Genomic DNA, 12,615 nt, shown 5'->3' on the forward strand with positions numbered 1-12,615 from the left:
TGCAGTTTTGTTTTGGAGGAATGTAATTTTTTTAGTTCTTCATATATTTTAAGTATAAGGCCTTTGTCAATTGTATGGCCGGTAAAGATCTTTTCCTATTCTGTGGGCTTTCTGTTTATCTTGTGAGCTATGTCCTTTGCCCTGCAGAAGCTCTGCAGTTTGATGCAGTCCCATTTGTCCACCCTTTCTCTGACTTGTGGCATTTCTGGGTCTTTGTTAAGGAAGTACCGTCCTGTGCCAAGGAGCCCAAGTGTTTCTCCTACTCCTTCCTTTACTGTTTTCAGGGTACCTGTTTTAATTTCGAGGTCTTTGATACATTTGGAATTGATTTAGGTGTAAGGGGATATATAAGGACCTAATTTTAGTTTGTTACAGGTGTTGAACAAGTTTTGCCAGCACCATTTGTTAAAGAGGCTATCTTTCTCCCATCCTATTCTTTTAGCTCCTTTATCAAATATTAAGTAGGCATATTTCTGTGTGTTCATTTCTGGGTCTCCAATTCTTTTCCATTTTCTTCAGGCGTTCCTGTGCCAATTCAAAGCTGTTTTTACTACTATAGCTTTATAATACAGCTTGAAGTTGGGTATTGTAATTCCTCAAGCACTGTTCTTTCTGCTAAGGATTGTTTTTGCTATTCTGGGTCTTTTATTGTTCCATATGAATTTCTGGGTTGTTTCCTCTGTTTCATTAAAAAATGGTGTTGGGATATTAATGAGTATTTCATTGAATTTGTAGATAACCTTTGGCAATATTGCCATTTTGATTATATTAATCCTCCCAATCCAGGAGCATGAGAGATTTTTCCATTTTCTTAGTTCTGCCTTAATTTCCTTTTTCATGTTTTTAAAGTTCTCATCATAGGGTCTTTCACTTTTTTGGTTAAGTTTTTTCCTAGGTATTTTGTTTTTTTAGGCTATTGAAAAAGGAGTTACTTTCCTGATATCAGCCTCTGTCTTCTGGTCTTTAGCATATAGATAGGCCATTGATTTTTGAGCGTTTATTTTATGTCCTGCAGCATTGCCAAAGTTTTGGATCAGCTCTAGTAGCCTGGGAGTAGAGTCTATGGGGTTCTTAAGGTATAGGATCATGTCATCTGTGAAGAGAGAAAGTTTAACTTCATCTTTTCCTATTTGGATCCCCTTTATATATTCTCTTGCCTAATTGCTCTGGCTACGAATTCTAGTACTATGTTGAAGAGAAGCAGAGAGAGCGGACATCCCTGTCTTGCTCTTGATTTTAAAGGGAAGGGCTTTGGTTTTTCACCATTTAGAATTATGCTTGCTGCTGGTTTGTCATATACTGCCCTTATTATATTCAGGAGTGTTCCCTTGAATCCCAGTTTTTCCAGGGCTTTTAGCATAAATTGGTGCAGGAGTTTTTTGAATGCCTTTTCCGCATCCAGACATATAACCATGTGGTTATTTACCTTGCTCCAGTTGATGCGGTGGATTACATTAATTGACTTGTGCATATTAAACCAACTTTGCACCCGTGAGATCAATCCAGTTTGATCATGGTGTATGAGTTTTTTGAAGACCTATTGAAGTCGATTGGCCAGAATTTTGTTGAGAATTTTCACATCAATATTCATCAGGTAAATTGCTTTATAGTTCTTTTTCCGTGATGAGTCCCTGCCTGGTTTTGGGATGAGGGTTATACTGGCTTTATAGAATGTATTTGGTAGTGAACTTTATCGTTCTATTGCATTGAAGAGTTTGAGGAATATTGGTTTGCGATCTGTTTTGAAGGCCTTGTAGAATTTTCCTGTGAATCGATCTGGACCTGGGCTTTGCATAGATGGGAGATTGCTTACTGCCATTTCTATTTCAATACTGGATATGGGTCTGTATAGAAGGTTTAAATCTTCATGTTTGAGTTGGGGGATATCACTTTTTTCTAGGAAATTTTCCATTTCTTCCAGTTTCTCGAATTTGTTGGCAAAATTTTTTGCAAAATAGTCCCTTATTGTGTTCTGAATTTTGGTTGTTTCTGTGGTGATGTTACCTGTTTCATCTCTGATCTTGTTTATTTGGGTGTGCTGCCTTCATTTTTTGGTCAGGATTTCTAAGGGTCTGTCTATCTTGTTCATTTTTTCAAAGAACTAAATCTTTGTTTTGTTGATTCTTTCGATTTTTTTATGTCTAAGTCATTTAATTCTGATTTGATTTTAATTATTTGCTTCTGTCTATTAACTTGGGGTTTGGCTTGTTGTTCTTTTTTGAGGAACTTAAGGTACTTCCTTATATTTTTGAATTGGTGTTTCTTGTTTGTTGGTGTTGGTACTCAGAGATATAAATTTTTCTCTGTGTACTGCCTTTGCTCTGTCACAAAGAGCTGGTACTTTGTGTACTCATCTTGGTTGAATTCCATAAACATTTGAATTTCTGTTCTAATTTCTTCACTGACCCACTGATGGTTCAGCAGTGTTTTGTTTAGTCTCCATGTATTGTAGGATTTTCTGTGGTGGCTGTTTCTGTTGAGATCTAATTTTATTCCATTGTTGTCTGGGAGAATTCAGGGAATGGTTTTAATACTTCTGAATTTGTCTTTTCTTTGTGCCCTAAGATGTGTTTTATTTTGGAGAATGTTCCATGTGCTCCTGAAAAGAATGTGTATTCTGTTATTGCTGGATGGAATATTCTGTAGATGTCGGTTAAGTCTAGTTGGTCTATGCAGTTGTTTATGTCTGTGGTTTCTTTGTTCAATTTTTGGCATGTTGATCTGTCCACAGATGACAATGGAGTGTTTAAGTCCCCAACTATCAATGTGTTTCATTCTCTGAGTGTTTTTAGAGTCAGTAGTGTTTGTTTGATCAAGTTGGGTGCTCCTGTATTTGGTGTGTAGATATTTAGGATCGTTATATCCTCCTGTAGAAGAGTTCCTTTTATTAGGATGTAGTAACATTCTTTGTCTCTTCTTACCATTTTTAATTTGAAGTCAATTTTTCTGGTACTAGGATTGCAACACCAGCCTGCTTATGAGGGCCATTTGCTTGGTAGATTTGATTCCAGCCTTTCACTTTTAGAAGATGTCTACTTTTTCTGGATAGATGTGTCTCTTGGAGGCAGCAGAAAGATGGATCTTGATTTTTGATCCAACTAATGAGCCTATGTCATTTGATTGGAGAATTAAGTCCATTAATGTTGAAAGTTAGGATTGAGAGATGATCATTTGTTCCTTTCATTATATCTATTTTGTTAAAAGCTGTGTCTTCCCATTTCTTGATCTGACATTCTGGTTTATTATTTAGGGTTTATTTCTCTGTCTGTATTGTGATCTTTATTATTTTCCCTGTATAGTACATCTTTAAGGTTTTTCTGTAAAGCTGGTTTGGTGGAGATATATTGTTTTAATTTTTCCTTACTGTGGAAGACTTTTATTTGACCTTTGGCTATGAATGAAAGTTTATCTGGGTACAGTATTTTTGGTTGGTAGTTAGTTTATTTAGGGTTTGGTATACCTCATTCCAGGCTCTCCTTTCTTTCATGGTCTCTGCTGACAAGTCTGGGATAGTTCTGACTGGTTTTCCTTTATATGTGATTATTTTCTTCTCCCTAACAGCTTTAGGGATTCTTTCCTTGGACTCTACTGATCCTGTTTTAATCACAATGTGTAGGTGGGATGTCCTATTAAAGTCTGGTCAGTTTGAGGTTCTAAATGCTTCTTGTATCTTTATAGGCCTATCCTTCTGGATATTTGGGTAGTTCTTGGCTAATATTCTGTTTAATAGGTTGCCTATTCCAGTAACCTGTTTCTCTATATTTTCCTCAATTCCAATAGCCTTAAATTGGGATTCTTGATTGTGTCTTGGAGTTCCTGGATTGATATGTTTTGTCGATTGAATTCCTTTTGTATTTTTTTGTTTTGATCTTTCTCCATAGATTCTAGAGAATCTTCATTTTCTGACATTCAGCCCTCTGCTTCATCTAGGCTGGACTGTAAGCTAGCTACTTGATTTTGAATCTATTTTCCTTCTGACTGGTCTTTCCTGATGATTTCCATGTCTTTGGTATAATTTTTCTCTTTGGTCCTGTATGGACTTCTTTACTTCACTAATTTGGTTTTGAATGCTGTCTCTCAAATCTTTTATCTGGGTAGCTATCTTTTCATTTGACTCTTGAAGTTCATTTATCTTTCTGTTTGTGGATGCCATGAAGTTCTCCATTAATTATTACTTTGCCTCCTCATGCTCCAGAATAGTTGACTGAAGGGATTCAAACTTTTCATTTAACATGTTTATGAGTAGACTTTGTTGAGCATTTTGATGTTCTCTTCTATGTCTTTGATTGACTGCTCTGCTTCATGCTTGTTTTGAGTGCAAGATGAGACCCCATTGTTTGCCATCTTTCTTGTGTTTCTTCTGCCCATTTGGATTGGGGATGCCAATCTACAAGCACCTGTGAGCACTGTTTAAGACCCAAATCAGACCTTACCAAGAACTGTTGTGTAAATGTTAGTTCACAATTATATACAGATACCTTGTATACCTGTATATAAAATTAGATTTGTTGTTCCTAAATAATACAATTTTGATATAATAACCTATTCTGTGCCCCGTATTCAGTAGTTACTTATTTACTGTTACAATCCTATGAGCAAATTTTGTTCTTATATTAAGTTCTTTTTGGACTGGCTGGCTATGTCTTTGAATCCCTTTGATTCACTCGGATTGAGCAGGGATACCCTCTATCCAATAACCAGGGGTCAATGGAATTTGGAGGTCCTGGAAGTAAATCAGGAGGGTAAGTTAGAGGTAGTGAAGAGAATAGATTAAAATGTATGGGGGGGTGATGATTTTGGTTTAGTTTCAGTGAAGTGGAAATGTGGAGAAGAGTAGAATCAGTTGAAAGAACAAGATTAAAATGATAAACAATGGAGAATTAGCAGAAAAGAGTGGAGGTGTCATTCATAGGAAAGTAATTTTTAAAGAAAGAGAATGGGCAAAGAGATAAAGAAAAAATACTGGAAGACAAATGCTCCAAACTGTGAATAATTATTAAAAAATCAGAAAAAATGAACAACAACCAAAAAAAAAAAAAAACTTGATAAATCAAACAAGTAAAAATGCAAAACATGAAACCAACAACCTCTCAGAAATGAATTTTAAAAAAGCTTAAAAAATGTTTGAATAAATTGAGTCTTCCTTGTTTGGGTGGGCTTTCTACACTCTGGTTTCCTTGTGATGGTCTGCAGTCTATTTTGCTGTTTGGCTGGTTTGACTTCCTTTCAGTTTGAAGGAGGTGGATCTGCTTTGACCCTCCTCCCCTGTTAGTAAAATCCTGGGGCTCTGTGGTTTACACAGCTTGCAGGTAGGACTTGGGTGTCCTCTGTAAATGGTGGACATAAACAGTCTTGGGGACCATGACTCCTCCCCTCTGCTGTAGGACTGCTGCTTTTAATGCCTTGGTTTGAATAGGCTCTGGACTCAGCAGGGCAGGGTGCCTCTGGCCTTGTTTACTTGGATGAGAGTTGCTTGCCTGGGGGAGGTTCCTTTGTCCTGGGTGGGTGGCCTCCTGGGCAGGCTGGCTATGGAATTTAGCTCTGTTTCGGGCTGGGAATTGGGCTTCCTCTGTAATGGGACCATTTATCTGTCTCAGGAACTATTTTTTCTCCCATCTGGTTGTTTTTTGCCGCCAGTAGCTGCTTGCTGATTTTGGTTTTAATTCAGAAATTCTGGCGGGCAGGGCGGGGAACCTCTGGCTGAGTTCACCTGAGTGTGTGAGCACGGCCTGTGATGTGCCTTCCACCTGGGCATGGGTCATTCTCCTGAGTGGAGCTGGCTCTCACTGGTCAGTCCCTCTTGCCCTTTTCAAAGATGGCCCCTTCGTCCTCACTTTCCCCAGGCCTGCTTTAGTTCCAGTCTGGTCTGACCCTATGCCAGTGTCAAAGATGGCGTTTTGCTCTGGCGGCAAACTGCTCTGTGGGCGCAAAGTGAGAATGTCTTTTGTGGGTACTCATGCTTTCTCTGCAATTTCAGTTCTTCTGTGTTCAGCCTGCAATCCGTTTCTGTCTGCCGCCATCTGGAGGACTTCTCCCTGGTCGCCACTGTCTGCTTTAGGTGTGCAGAGTGTGGGGCACTGTGCCGGCGCTGGTACTGGCGTGGCGGTGGGAGGCCGCATGGAGCTCAAATCTGTGTTTTCAGGCCAGCAAAGTCGATTTTTCCTTCCTGGCCAGAATCCCTGTACTGTTTTAACTTACTTGGGCTGTCTATCTAGGAGTAAAAGTTTCTCTGGAGTGGTGAAACTGTGATGTGGGAGGGAGCTTAGCTAGGGCTCTGCTGCTCTTCCACTGTCTTCCTGGAAGTCCTCAAAAAGAGTACTTAACACTTTAAGTATTACACAGCCAATCCTGCTATGGAAATATCAAATAGTACGTACCTAACCCTGCTGAAAAATATGTATCAACATGACTTTGTTGATATAGTTGTTTTTTTTTGTATATGTTCCTGTTACCTTTTATATGCACATTATATTATAATATGTGATTTGGTGGCAATAAATAATATTTATCAAATGGTGCTGTTTTGGGTGATTTATGATATTGTCTTAAAGTATTTTATGCTCGTGGACAGAATTTGAGCAGATAATTTGAATTGTTTCTCTACTGTTTTTTGTAGGGTAAATCATATGCACATTCAGGCTTGAGCTCTCCTCCATTATTTCAAGAATCTCTACAGGAAATCCATCCTGAAAGATATCATTTCATGCTACGCTCAAAATATCCTCTTTGTTTTTATTACAAGGATTGTATATGGTGTGCTGAGTGATGTCTTTGTTGGCCTTTGTTTCCCAGGACACCAAGAATTCAGCTCAACTTTGTGCTTCTATTTCTGTTTCCTTCATCTTCTTCCAACCTGTAAATTCTAAGATTCATGGCCCCTTCAATCTCCAGAACTTTCTCTTCAACTCCCTCATCTTCAAACTATATTTTGTTGATTAACTTATTACATATGACGTACTTTGCGACATTGGTAGCTTCCCAGATTAGACTGAGTTAGACATGTTGACTCTTTTCTTCCATTTTATTTTGTTTTGAAGCTTTGGGGGAGAGAAAACGGCCAGCCCACACAAAATGGAAGCACAGGAGACAGAAGGCAAGGAAGAAGAGAAAAAGGAGGAAGAAAGAAAGGAGAGAAAATAGCAAAAGAAATCAATAGATCATCTTATTTTTAATATAAAAAATACAAGGTGTATCAAGAAAATTTCACCTTGTTGGGATTGCACAGTGAGTTTATAGCATGACTGGAATCTGAGCTGCATTATTTTGTGTCTAGGATCTAGGCTACTTTACTTACTACTTTCACCCTCATTTTAAAATATTGATGGCTAGGGACATGTTTCAACTGAAGCACCAGTCTAGGAGGGACAACGCCCAGAGGTCAAACTGTATCATAAAAAATAAATTTTAAAACATGAATATTGTATGTCAGTTTAACAGTTAAAGACATGAAAGCTCAGAAAGAATGAAATAATCACAGTTAAATACTCAATAAGCAGTAGAATTTGGATTTGAGTCTAAATCTAGCTAATATAAAAATGGTAAAATTGAGAATTATTACTCCTTGATTTGAGTCTTATAATTTTGAAATTCTCATATATTATTGTCTATTACTCTTTACTATATTTATCTTTCACAGAAATATTGGGAAACACAAGGTTAACTCTCAACATGAGTCAGCACTGGATTGGGATGATGGGGACAAATAGAAAATGGCCAAAACTTTGTCCCTACTCTCTAAATGTGGATATCAGATTTGACAAAGGGTTGGGGCTACTGATAAACATTGAATAAGAAAACCTGTCTCATATATTATGCAGGAATCTACAGCCAGAAATGTCCTCATGTATTTTGTGTTGCTATTAAAAAAACAAGCAAACAAACAAACAAAAAAACTCAGGCTGGATAGTTTACAAAGAAAACACGTTTATTTAACTCACAGTTTTGATTAATGAAAGTCCAAGATTAGGCTACCCCATCTGACTGACACCTGTTAGTGTTCTCTGGCTGTACTGTCACACTCAGAGTGGCAATGTAAGGGGAACATATGTGGGAGTGAGCATATTGCCAAAAGAAGTAAGAAACTATGAGGGGCCGGGTTTGCTGCTTTAAGTACTTGTGAGAATTCATCTGGTATTGATAAAACTGCATTAATGTCTCTCACAATTAAAGAGGGATGGTGTCTTCATCTCTGAGATCATCTCTGAGAGCCCTGTACACTGGAGATCAAAGCTCTAGCCTTGAGCCTTTGAGGGGAAAGGAGGAGCCCAGGGGTTTCTTCTTCCAGCACTCTAAAGTGGGGCTCTATGTTTTCCTATCCATTTATTAGAGGTCTCAGGAAGTGAAAGATGGGCCAGATGCTGGAGATTCAAACCTGTAATCCTAACTACCTGACAGGCAGAGATTGTGAGACCATGGCACAAATTCAAGCTGGGCAGGAAAATGTCCAAAAGACCCTTTCTCAGTGAAAACTGGACAAAACGTTACACCTGTTATTCAAGCCACAGAAAGCCCAACATAGATGGGCCATACATCAATATGTCAGTGTACAATGGGTAAGAAGTGATAAATAATATTAAAAATGATAAGTAAAGCAGGTATAGTTCAGCACTTAAGATTCCCTGCCTATCATGCATAGAATCAGAGTTCAAATCCTAGAACAGGTGGGAAAAAGTAGAAACCATTTTCTTGTTTGTTCCTTTGTTTATTATTCATTAAAATATATCTTATGAGTATTTCCCTTGTCTTTGTTAAGTCTCTATATCTAATGGGTTGTTTGGCAGCTTTCACAGCCCTCACCTTGTCCCTGGAGGTCTGGAGGCCCTTCTGGCTGACTTCCTGGATCACTAGTCTGGAAAAGCCAGAAGCTTTAAAATGGTGTAGGCAGCCAGCCACAGTGCTGTTCAGAGCTGATTCAATATCTGTTTTTCTCATTTCTCCTATTTATCTGAAAAAATCTAGACAAATTATATTTACAAGTGGTGCCAAATTTACAAATATGCACAGATTCCCTCTAGATTATGAGTTTGCAGTCCTTAAGCTCTGCTAATATTTAACATGTGATCTGAACTGGAAAATGCAGATTTTGGTTCCTAACAAACTGTACACTAAAGAACCACTATGAGTCTCAATATGGCCAGGTCAATAAACGTTCAATACGCAGTAGAGTCATGTGTAAAGGTCAGGACATCTACCATGTCCTGGAGTAAGACATGATGCCCTCTTGACCAAGGATCTGGTCTCAAGCAAAATATGCTAGTAATATGAATTGCAAAGAGAACAAATGGAAATGAAAGAAGCAAAAGGTTGGCATGCATACAACTGTGAAGCCAGACTCATGGGCTTTCAACTGGACAAGGAAGATGATAAAGCCTACTTTTGAGACCACAACAAGGCCCACCTGACCAATCCTGAGATAATGATCTGTGAAAACATCAAACTAGACATGTTGATTGAGACTGTCATTTGTTAATAATTATGCAGGCCTCTTTTTTTCCAATGGCCCCAATTTCTTCTTTCTCTTTAAACCTAAAATAAATATTTACATGGGAAAGGTGGCTCCTAATGCTATTTTTCCTCTTCTTTGCTTTCACTAACTCCTCTTTCTTTTTATCATGTTGTGCTGAGTAGCCAGGCATGACTTATAGAATCTAGTAATTTAAAACTCTGGTTACAAAATTTCATCCACCACAGGTAAACTCAGAAGTAATATTTTAAATTACTTCCAAGTCCATGAAGTGAAAAAGAATTTATTGAAATCTACAGTTTCTTCAAACCTGACATAGGAAAAGTTTAACAAGCAACAAAGCAAAAAAGGCCCAGACTGAAGGTCACAAGTTTGTCCCAGCAGCCAGTCAAATATGTATACACAGGAAACAAAATCTTCTGTAATTAGCTTGTGGCACTGACTATCTTAGTTCATTTACCTTCCTTTCTTCCTTCTTTGTTCCTCCTTTTTTCTTTACTTCCTTCTTTCCTTTTTCTTTCTTTCTTTGTTTTCTGCTTATCTAAACTAGCAATCAAGAAGCATCCTTGTCAATTTATATTTATTACTGATGTGTTAAAGAACTATTCAATGCCATCTAATAATTCTTACTGTATTCTTCCTACACAAGTGAAGCATAGAATAGCATATATGTGAGTCTCTGTCACATACTAAGTTTTTGGCCCCTAAAACTAGCAGGAGAGATGCAACTTTTACCATCTGGTTTGCCTTACTATGTTTAAAAGTTATAAGGAAGGGTTTATAGTCTGTATTTGAATATGAGGAAATGTATAAAAATTTTTCTATGAACATATATACATAAATGCAAATACGTATGGGCATACCATACACACACACACACACACACACATATACACACATGTATATGTGTGTATACATAATATGTATGCATATATATGAAATTGTCACTGGAGAGATAGGGAATTTTCTTAGCTTCACAATTTTCAAGTAAAATCACTTGATATCCATACATAAAAAGAATTTCAAGGTTTCTCCCAAACAGAATCATCTCATAAAATGAAAGTTTAAGAAAGGGTTTATTTTAGTATGACAGGATAATGTATGGAGAAATATAAAAAGACAATAACATTTCTTGCTCCTCAGCAGAAGTGGGATTTAAAGACTGAAACTGGTGGTTTTTTGCTGTAGCCTTTATTCTTCCTGAGCCATGAGGAGAAACAAAATCCTGCCAATTTAATTCTTAGACAGTGATATTTTTTTTTTGGAGAGATGGGTAGGTCCTACCCAAAATGCTTCAGAGCATCCTTTAGATGGGCATAGATACCAAAGTTTTAATTCCCCAGGAATTCCACAAGTAAAGTTTTGTCATTTGTCTTTTTCTGCCAGATGATAAGATATGGTGAAGGGCAGAGAAAGGAGATGAGGTATGCGGCAGACCTGAGGAGACACCCGTACAAGACATATCTTGTATATTATAAAACATGAAATAAGCTTGAATAAGGAGAATTAGGGACAGAGATGAGAATGGTATAGTTGAAATAGTCCCAAATTATAGATGTGCCAAAGGTAGTATCAGGTGGTCTGACAGTTGATAGTCTCAGGATTTGTCAGGTAGAGTAGGTTACAAGAGAGTCTTAAACACCTGGCAGGAGTCTGGTCCTTTCTGGATCCCAAGATGGCTGCAACGTCAGAAGGGGAAAGAATGACTCAAAGCACAGAATATCAAAGCAAAATAGAAGCTGGTATGTCTAGCTTTTATCTTGCTTTTGAACTAAATAACTAGTGGTCCAAGTAAAAATTCAGTGCTTTTTAGCAAAATCACTTTTAAATACCTGTTCCATGTGTTTCCATAATAATGTTAACTACATAAATGATGACTAGTAGAAGGACATATACAGCAACTCCTTATGTAAACAACAACCTTTGTCTATCACAGTAATTTGGGGAATACTTCAGAAGATTTATCTACTACCAGGCCAGATCCCCAGGTGTTTTAATTCAGAAGGCCAGAGCTTATCACTCACTGTGATCTTGGCCCAACAGCACGCAAATCTTCAGAGATCTTGTTAAAAAAACAAAATGTCAGGCATCACTCCAGTCCTACTTAATCAGATTCCAAGATACTGTCGTGATTCTTATTCATATTAACATTTGAGAAACACTAGTCAAGGATATTTACAAAACAATCTTCAAGTGGTTCTATGTTTAAAGTTATTTGAGTGCCACTGATGAAAAATAGGGTCAAAGAAATGGAAGTAAACACACACAAATGCCAAGAAAATCAGACACAATAATGCTTATTTACTCAATTAGCACTGTATTCATAGAGTGCATACTATAGTTAGGCATTGATGCCAAGGAAAATCAGCCACATTTAATTCTGTCAAGAGAATAGTTGGCTAGGTGTCAGAAAGTCTCAAAAAATCTCACAGTAACAAAATGTGAGATACACAATTAGAGACATCATATGGCTGTGAAAGCCAGATTGAAATGCAAAGGGGATGATTTCCACTTGAAGTCTCCTGAGAATTGTTAGAAGAAAAACTAATCTTGGTCCTGGTGAATGTGATCAAATGCCACGTAGTAGGTGTGGAGACTGGGATCAACCTGACAAGATGGAGAGGCATATATGAAATAAGAAAGAACCTCTTGGTCTTATGATACATGGCAGCAGCAAATCTACATATACAACTCACCACCCTAGGAAGGCCACAGCTTGACAGCATGAATGGCAAGTGAAAGAACAACTATTGTAGAACAATAAATGCTCTCACAACAGGTGCTTAAAATTTGCTTTTCCTGAAAGGCACTGACACTTACTGGGACTATGGTTTCACTACAAGCAAGAGATAAGTTTGGCATTTTACCTGCATTTATATCTGTGCATATTCTAAGTCATTCACCTTATAGTCGCTTTTGAACCTGAAAGGCAAGCCTCCTTGTTAGCATGCTTAGAGGAAGGATAGAAGAAACTTCCCCAAAGCGTCAGTGTCAGCCAGGACCAGTGACAGTGGCTTCTCCTTAACAACACAAATATGGACAGAGATAATCATCAAGAACATAGTTTGACTAGGATGTTTTTATTATTATGAATACCTCTCTCTCCCTGCTCAACTTCTTTCTTTTTCTATTTAAACCTGTTGTTCATATCT

The sequence above is a fragment of the Perognathus longimembris genome, chromosome 20 (genome assembly GCF_023159225.1).
Source record: "Perognathus longimembris pacificus isolate PPM17 chromosome 20, ASM2315922v1, whole genome shotgun sequence".
Classification (NCBI taxonomy): Eukaryota; Metazoa; Chordata; class Mammalia; order Rodentia; family Heteromyidae; genus Perognathus; species Perognathus longimembris.